The 10218-nt window shown below is 30.4% G+C and overlaps 1 long non-coding RNA gene across 1 annotated transcript; it reads right to left on the reverse strand.

The window, feature by feature from the left end:
- Positions 1–6907: 6907 nt before the first annotated feature.
- Positions 6908–8547, reverse strand: LOC149192691 (uncharacterized). The gene is made up of 3 exons (XR_016254904.1): positions 8394–8547; positions 8199–8274; positions 6908–7285 (listed from the first exon to the last, which is right to left on the reverse strand). It is a non-coding gene; the product is annotated as an uncharacterized LOC149192691 (long non-coding RNA).
- Positions 8548–10218: the final 1671 nt, after the last annotated feature.

Below are 10218 nucleotides of genomic sequence, written 5' to 3' on the forward strand. Positions count from 1 at the left end.
TAATACATTTCCAAATACCATTAAAACAATGAATAGTTGTTGTTCTCCCTCCTCTAACAACTTTGCCAACAATATTTTTTTCGGACGAAAAAAACAGACTTTCACTCCATATAGAGAAAGTTACATATTCATGGTTTTATCACAAATCATACTCATCTGAAACTTATAGAGCAACTTGATCATCCACATGACTGATCCTCAATAGGAGAAGTGTAGGAAAGAAATAAAAATAGGGGTTTTTGTAGGGATCCCCACCCAAAAAGGCACCGAAAAGAAAGGACCAAATCACAGCAGCAAAGATGAGAGTTAAATATCAAATGATCCCATACCACATCCCCTTACATCAGAGAAATTTTCAAAGAACATAAAGGTTATGCAAATGGATAGACCAAGTTTTGAGAGCGCATCGGCCTCCATGTTCTACTCCCAAAAGACATGTTGAAAGGAGACAATTGAGAAAGAATTTATAATGTTCTTGATCAACTAAATCCAATTGTAGAGAACTAGAACATCAAGAGAGCAATGGCCTTGAATCCAGTTGATCAAAACAAGGGAGTCACCATAAATGAGGAGATTATCAATGGCTAGCCAAGAAGAGCACTGGAGAGCACCCCAAAACGCGAGAAACTCAACTCTACAATTGTCCCCCATACCACTATTCCAAAAGAAATGATAATGGACAGAAGGGTCCAAGTGTAAAGAGACACCACATCCACAATTCCCTTAAGAGGACGCACCATCAAAGGAACATATAGGGAAAATGCCGGTCAAATCAACATATGAGACAAACTGAAGGGAGGTCTTTGGAATCCAGGGACCAATTTACTGGAAAAAAGATGCAATATCCAGAGCAACATTCTTACACATAGGAAATTTGTCCTAAAATATCAGAGCATTCCTGGCACGCCAAATCCCCCAAAAGACATAGAGGGGAAGGGTTCTATGGGCTTTAGCTATGGAATTCCATATACTGAAACATTCGTGAATGGAGGACGCATCATTAATATGAGGGACACCCAAAATTGTGGCCACCCCCACCCAAATCTCGACAGCAAAGGGGCAGCGTATAAAAAGGTGGAAGCAGTCCTCGGATTCCTGTCTACACAGGCAGCACCAACCAAAACCAAAGAGGCCTCTTTTATGTAAATTGTCCCAAGTTCGAATACGGTTGTGAATGGTGAGCCATGAAAAACACTTAATCTTCAAGGGGGCTTCCCACTTCCATAGTAGAGAGGAAATATCAGAGAAGGGCAGTGATTGTGAAGTGGAGGTGATGTGGTCATATGCTTCCTTGACCGAAATTCAGTCATTCCCAATGTATCTGCCCCACACAAGCACATCAGACCTCTATGAGATATTAATTTCCGCCATGCAAAGCATGTTGCGATATCTTTCCCATTCAGCCACCAAGTCCTTTGATAAATCGATCTGCCAAGCATGTGGGTAGGAATGAGCAACCAAGCGCTTCCTAGACCACTCCCACAAGCTAGCAAGAGTATCCAGCCCTTGTGAATTAAGTTCATTTATGATGGAAATAGGGAGGATGTGGTTTCCATTGAGGCCTTTGATGGCATCTAGGCCCACTTTAATTATCAAACCATCACCCACCCTCCAACATAGGTTGTTGAAAAGCCAAGGAATGATGAGCCTTAGACTGCTCTAGATTTTTGGTGGACTACCAACCTATGGAACCCCCTCCAAAATCCACTCTTCCATGATTTCTTGTTTGATATATTTCCCAATCATAATCTTTTTCCATAGCCCCTTCTTGAATAATAGCCTCCAAATGCTCACAACCAAAAGGGCCAAATTAAAACTTCTGGTTTCTATGATGCACCATTCACCTTACTGAATAGACGTGGCAATGTTCTTCAGTCCCGTGAGGTTAAACTTCCACACAACACCAACTCCAGACCAAAGAAAATTGGCGATAATGGAATCAATTTTGTTAATAGTATCTTTTGGAATGTGGAAGAGATGAATCTAGTAAATTGGAATGCTAATCAGAACAACCTTTATCACTATGACTCTGTCGCTCATTGTAAGCCATCTCTTATCCCAATTGGAAAACTTTTTGCGAAACTTAGAAATAAGCTAATCCCAATCTAATATGGAGTATTTTTTAGGCTTTAATCTGAATCCAAGATATTTAAATCCCCATACATGGATCGAATATTGACCCCAAACATGCCAACAATTTCATGCTTCATCAGAGAGTCCACTGAATTGGTCATTAACTCTATTTTTTCTTGGCTAATAATAAGACCTAAAGCTTTACCGAAATCCACAAAAGTCTTGTGGAATGCTTCCCACACAGAGAGCTTGGCCTCACCAGCACACAACATGTCATCCACAAACATTAAGTGGGAAACGCTACAACCTCTAGTGAGATTGCATCCCACAATAGCCCCAACATCATATTTAGCCTTGATTCCTCTACTTAAGGCTTCCATAAGAAAAATAAAAAGAAGAGGTGATAATGCATAGCCTTGCCTAAGGCCTCACTATGTTTTGAAGAATTTGGAAGGCTCTCCATTGATGAGGACAACCATAGACATAGATGTTATGTAGGCCAAAATAAATTGAATGTTTCTATGCTTAAAGCCAATCTTACATAGAATCGATGAGAGAAACTCCTAGTTCACACAGTCAAAAGAATTTTGAAGGTCAAACTTCATGAGACATGCTTTTAGTTTCTTCTACTTGATCGAGTGTATGCACTCTTGTGCAATTGCAATGGCATCTTGGATCCACATATTTGAAAAGAAACCAAACTGCTCCAGAGAAATGTGAGGTGATAAAATCTTCTTAATTATATTAGCAAGGGTTTTAGATATCATCTTCTATACAGAGTTTCATAATGAAATAGGCCTAAAATCAGAGAGTGAGAGAGAGTCTTTTTTCTTTGGAATAAGAGTAAGGAAAGTGGAATTGATAGCACCTGGGATGTGCCAAGAGATGCGGATTGCTTCCGCCATACTCACTAGTTCCGGCCCCATCATGTATAAGAAGAAAAGGAATAGTTTGATCGACCAACCATTAGGCCCAAAGCTTTTTTCCTTGGCCAACTCCTTGATAGTTTGTTGTATCTCTTCCAGCAATATTGGGTTATCCATCAATAGTGAATCCTCATCTTTGACCATGAGAGGAAGTATGTCTACAAAACTCATTTTCTTCGTCATGTAATCTCCCTCTCTTTCTTTAAAAAAGTCTTTGAAAAAACTGTGTGCCTCCCTTTTTATCTCACTATGAGAAGTACATGTGTCTCCTTCTACATCTTTAATGGCCCAAATAGAGTTAATTTGGTTTCTTTTGGAAGAAACTCAATGAAAAGAAAAATTGTTACGATCACCGCCTTTGATCCAAGTAAGTCAACTTTTCTACCTCCATTCTGCTTCTTCTGATTGGAGAATTTTGTCTTTTTTAATCACAAAGTTCAAAATTTCCCGTTGTTGGTGAACAAAGAATAATATTGGGGCAATCGGCTCCCAAAGTCTAGCGATTTCATCATCTAAGTATTGCATCTCATTACAGAGGGCTTTTGTTGAAAATCCAGATTCTGACCACTTTTTTTAGTCACATGGGATAATCAGAGGGACAATCAACCAGAGAGGACCACGACTAGTGTACCAGCTTCTGAAAATCCAAATCATCCAGCCACATTGAATTAAATTTAAAGGGTCTCTTGGGAGAATCCAACTTAGCATTCCATTCCAACATAATTGCATCGTGATTAGAAATGTTCGAGAAGTAGGTCTAGGATTGGATCTAGTTTAATTTCTGGCACAAGATTGAACCGACTAGGAATCTATCAATTCTTTTAGAAATACACTCTATTCCGGAGTGACCATTCCACCATGTTGGACACAAGGGTATCAGAGAAACATCTCTGAGGGCTTTACATTGTATCAATTTTTTAAAATATTTATCCTTTGGATCACCCATGGTTGTAGATAAGTAGATCATATTGATCACCCATGGCTTCGGCAAGCACAGAGGAAATTTATTTCAGGAAAGCATTTCTATGCTCGAGCAAAAAAGAGAAAAAGGAGGATTTCCTAAAACCTCCCATATAACATTAATACATTATTGAGTGTTCATGTAGAATTAATTCAACTCAACAAATCTTATAGCATGACTATGTGTGTGGAAAACTAGATAATGGATGGAGGTATGATAGAATGCACAAGACGTAACATGAGGGAAATGAAAGAGGTAGAGAGTGCAAAGAGTAAGGATAAAAATAAAGTAGAGGTTTGGAAATAGATAAAACACTAACTACTCAAAGTTAAGAGAAAGTGGTAAGCAATAACGAGTAATGATTAATGAGTAATAGTGAAGGCATAATAAACCTCTTAATATTAAGAATTAATTTCTTAAAATTATAATAATTACTTTATTTTTATAATAGATATTTTAAATTATTATTATTAAAAGTTAAATTAAAGTAAAATATATTAAAAAATTATTTAAAATGGATATTAATATTAAAGTTTTAATCTCTTAAAATTATAATAATTACTTTATTTTTATAATAAATATTTTAAATTATTATTATTAAAAGTTAAATTAAATTATAATCTATTAAAAAAATATTTAAAATGGATATTAATATTAAAGTAGAATTAAACTTATTGAATAAAACATCTCTTTCAAAAAATAAATGTTTTTTTTCTAAAATTTATTTATTATTATTGCAAAATAATAATAAATACACTAATTTAGTTAATCTTTTTTGGGTTAGCAATAGTTTTTAAATTTATTTTTAAATTAATTTTAATTTATTAGTGTGAAAAATAGTATGAAATTAGTAGATTTTTTAAAATATTATTTTTTATATTGTGAAATATTTGAGAAAAAAATTTCTTGAATATCTTTATAAGTTCAAAAATTAAGAAGATAGGTGTTGTAATAAATATTTTGAAATTAATAACTAATATATAATAATATATAAGTAACACAATTTGAAGATATTTCTTCATTTTCTTCCTGTTTAATATGGCAAAGATAACAAATTCTATCATTATATTATATTTAAAGAATTGTCTATTGGCATATGTTACCATAACGTTTATATGTTCATATTTATTTTAAAAACGTTTATATAAAAAGCTTCGTTAAATTCAAATTATTTTTTATAATTTAAATTAATGTTAATGTTAATGATTTATTTATTTTAACATGTTTTTTTCTTATCTTCTAATTATTTATGTCACCATAATTTAAAATATTATAATATTTTTAATGTAACATATCCACTTATTCTCCAATGTTTTAATCCATAGAAGAATTTGAAGTAATACATAGAAGCCTATTTTCTACTTCATCTTAGTTGTATTGTTCTTTCAAGATTTTATACTTGGTCATAATCATACATTTATTAAGGAAAAAATGCTTCCATTTTTTTCCAATTTGATATGGTTCCCAATTTTGAAATTACAAATTATAATTTAAATTCTTGTATTTGTTAGAATAGTTTCTACAATTATTTATAGATAGTCCAATTTTAATATTACATTTAAACTTCACATCTATATAAAATATTATAGATTTAAAATAATTTTTATAAAAAAATTATTTTCAATTATAATTAAAATTGAGTTGATTTATACTCATTTTAAAAAAATAAAATATATTAAATACTTTTTATTATTTTTTCCTTAATATTATAATTCAAATTAATATTATAATTCAAATTAACTTTATGATAAAGGTAAATTTCTAAATATTTATATAAAATAATTTTCACTAACTTATTATTTTCAACCATCTAAATAAAATAAATTATATTCAATTAGATGATTAAAACTTTATATGAATATATGTGATCAAAAGAGTGTTGTTGGAATACAAATCCTTAAAATTTCTTATTTATTGGTTAAAATTTAAAAATAAATAAATTTATAGCTAAATTTTGTTTAATATAAATTCAGTGATTTCCTCTCATAAATTAGTATAATTTTATAAATAAGTTTATCTTATTTTAAACATTCCACTTTCAAAGAAATAAAGCATTAATTACTGGTCAAGAAAATATTATCCATCATAAATTAAATTATGAAAATAAAATTATGCACTTTAAACTTATTTTAAAACATTGATTACTTCTCAAGTAAAAGTTATCTTACCAGGATCAAATCTAACTAGCTACTATAAATAGGCTATGTGCAACAACTTGCAAGCTGCACAATATGTTAATCAGTGTAGTTGTTAAAATATGTTTCCTCTTAAAAATTACAAGTTCAAAATCAGTCAAGTAGAATATGTATGCCTTCATACAATCAAATCAAAAAAATAAGTACTTTGCCATCAAATCAAAAAAATAAGTACTTGTCCCACAAACATGTCCCATCAAGATGTTTAGTGATTTTTTTCTTAAATTTATTTGAAAACCATTAAAATTTTGATAAATTGACATGAACACAATATTTGATAATTTCACACCATAATATGCATTTGAACATAATAATTAGCGATGATATATAATTTTAATTATTATTAATTTTTTATTTATTAATTTTTTTTTAATCTAGGATAATCTGTAAGTAGTGAGAGTTATTCTAAACAGACTCTGGATCAAATCTAACAGGCTGCCACTATAAACCTAGGCTACCTGCAACAACCTGCAAGCTGCACAATATGTTAATCAGTGTAGTTGTTAAAGGCATATGTTTCCTCTTAAAAAGTTACAAGTTCAAAATCAATCAAGTAAAATATGTATGCCTTCATACAATCAAATAGAAAAATAAGTACTTGTCCCACAAACATGTCCCATCATTTTTTAGACCTGGTTTACTGATTTTTTTCTTAACTATTAAACCTATAAAAACCAGTGTAAAAAAAAAAAATAAGACCATTTCTGATAATGCATTGACATAAACACAATATTTCAAACAGAGAAGCGATGATATCTGGATTTCACACCATTTTTATTCATACATAGATATAGAACTATATCTCTAACATATACGCATACAATTAACTATTATGGTAAGGGTCTGGTAGAGCCGACCGGGGAGAACCCCGGCTGAGATGTAACTGACGTAACTATAAGTATATTTGAAGTCTCCTGTGTAAAATTGTTTAAGCCAAAGAGTGCTTGCAAGGAGGGTGTGATAATCAGTAATTAATTCTTATCTCCATTTGCATTTAGATGAGGGTGGTGGCCGCCACCCCTCGGAGGATCATGGTCGTGATTGGAGCCCGGCGGCCCGTAATCCATTGTACTGCTGCTCATCATGTCGTTGCCGGACGCCAACAGTATCCTCCCTTCCTCATCCATATCCTGCAGTCAATCAATTAATCGATTCAAAAATTTCCATCGCAACAATTTTTTTTTGGGAATTTCAAGAAAACAGTTCCTATTGTTACAATTTACCTATTGTTACAAATTATTCATACTCTTAGAACTCTTTAAAAAAACGTCAAAATATTATCGTTGAGAATCTAGTCTATGCCGATAGCATAAGAATTTCTATCCTCTAATTGGATCGCAAAGTTAAGGAAAATTTTTATTCTCTAATTGGATCGTAAATTTAAGGAAAATTTTAAACTTAAATTTTGGAGTTTTGGTGTTTGAAATGATTTCAGTAGTTTTACTGATGTTATGTTATACAAAAGAATTCAAAATATTTCCAAAATCTATAATCTAAATAAAAATAGGTGTCTTACAATATTTTTTTGATACTATTAAAACTTTCTTATTAATATCAGAATTTTCAAAAGGAATGTCAAAATATTATACTTGATAATCTATTCTATTTTATAATAATTTCTTCTATCATAATATCACATTTTATTTTTCATTAATACAACCAAATTTAACTCTTACAAATTCTGAGAATATCTTAAAATTTGATATATAAAAACAATCTTATAAAATCTAAATATTTTCAAAATCTACTAACTTCAAAATATTTCCAAAATCTACCATCCAAAAATAATACAATTTATTTAATATCTTAATTTATTTCTTCAACGAAAATTACACCCCAAATCCTAAAATTATCGATGACCATTATGACTTTACTTGTAACATTCCAACCGCTATCATTATATCTATTACTGATTCCCGGCACCCATTTCTGTCAAATTACAGAATTTTCAGGAAACCAACAATCTAAGGCACTCCAACTTCCTCGCCACAACGTTCAAAACTGAGTGCCACACAATATTAAACGTAAACAAGGCGTCCAAACCTGCTTTGGTACTGACTGCGATTCGCGAACGCCATGAATAGATGTTCCATTTCCGTCGCATCATCGGTGCGAGAATCTGTAACAAGAAATAATATATGGTTATGAACAGAAAATAATCTATAGTTAGTTTTAAAAGAATCCTGCTTGTTGACAGAATTTTATTGTGTAGCTGGTATTCACTGTCCGTGGGCGTACCCAATAATATAGCTGAGTTGGGCGCCCATCTGATTGCCTCCATGTATCCCACAAAACGCAGGAAAACAAACAATAACAACCAGCACTGGACTCTCTTTGCAGAAGCCATGCAATGCAGAGAAAAGCAAATGCAACTACTTTAAATTTGTGTCGCTTCGGGAATGGACGAGTAAAACAGAGGAGGCGCGGTGGTATATATAGACGACTGCTGGCGATGAACGGCGTCAGAAACGCACATAAGCGCACCATTGGCCCTCCCACTAATTCAACACAATTTGTGCATTCGTAATCATAAATCCCGTAATCATAAATCGGGACGGGATTTGTGTTCAAATCCTGAATCAGGGATTAATTTACCATGAAAAATAACCCAAAATTTATTATGTCGGCAGAGAAAAGAGAAAATAAAGAACAAGACCATCTAGAATTCTCAATCTTTTGAATTATTACATAATAATTAGTATGGTCTAAACTCTGTTTATTTTAATTGTTTTATTATTTTATATTACATGATATAAAATTGTCTTCTCCGTAAAAGATAAAACATCACACTCAAAGATAATTTAGTTCTTATGGCGCATGCGTAGCACTTTCCTTGGTGTTGTTATGCATCAAATAGAGTTACTCTAGTACCAATGGTCCGAAAGTCGAAGTACGAAATGGATAGTTCAGGCCATGATACTCAAACGTCATTGTTGTCCATTTATTATAATAAGAATTATTTTTTAAACAAATAAATATAAAGTATTTTTATCTGTATAATAAACTCTTTTGAAGAAATATTATTATTTTTTATAAAATAAATATTTATACTTTAGATTTTTGAAAAATTATTGAAATTTATTAACTCCATATAAAATCGTTATATTAAAATTTATTATATTATAAATATTAAATTTAAACTTAAAATTTATTTAAAAAATATTTATCTTTAAAATATTTAAATTGATATAGTGTGTATATATATATTATAACTATTTATAAAATAAATCGATATAAAAAATATATATATATATATATATATATATATATATATATATATATATATATATATATTATTTATAAAATAAATGGATAGAAAAGAATTATATTTATATTTGGGTTATTATTTAGAACATCAGATTTTTATTATTATTATTATTATTATTATTATTGAAATATTATATAGAATAAATATTTTCACATAGAAAAAATAACAAATTTTAATTAAAATAAAGTTGTTTGGTCAAGCTAAGTTTTTTTTACTTTATTTTTGAAAAAGATGTCAAAAAGAAAGAAACAATCCATAGTATATTGAAACATATTTCTATTCATTGATATTTGACCAAAAAACAAAAATATCCCTGCATATGCCTAGAAAGACTGGATATAGTCATGCCAGAAAAGCAAAAACAATATGATCACCAACCTCACACAAATGAGGCAAAGGTGCAGTCCATCAGCAAAAATGAAGGATATATATATATAAATAATTAATTTTCATTTAAAAAGAATATCTTATTTTTATTTTAATTATCATTACTATACATAAATGGTATAAATGGTAAGATCATTTAATTCAAGAGCTGTTAATAAATCTCATGAAAATCTTTATCTAAATTAGAAAACGTATATGTTACAATAAATTGATGATATATTATACAAATAAAGATCCTTTATAAATTATACAATATTTTCAATATAATTATTGAAAATGAAAAGAAAAATAATTTTAAAAACCTTACAAATAAATTATATAATATATTTCAATTCTCTTCTATAATAATTTAACAGTCAATTTTCATCACAGTAGAATAATTTCAATTGTGGTTAATAAATTTCACGA

Source organism: Pinus tabuliformis, chromosome 2_2 (assembly GCF_031772625.1).
Source record: "Pinus tabuliformis cultivar Carrire ecotype Pingquan chromosome 2_2, CPIR1, whole genome shotgun sequence".
Lineage (NCBI taxonomy): Eukaryota > Viridiplantae > Streptophyta > Pinopsida > Pinales > Pinaceae > Pinus > Pinus tabuliformis.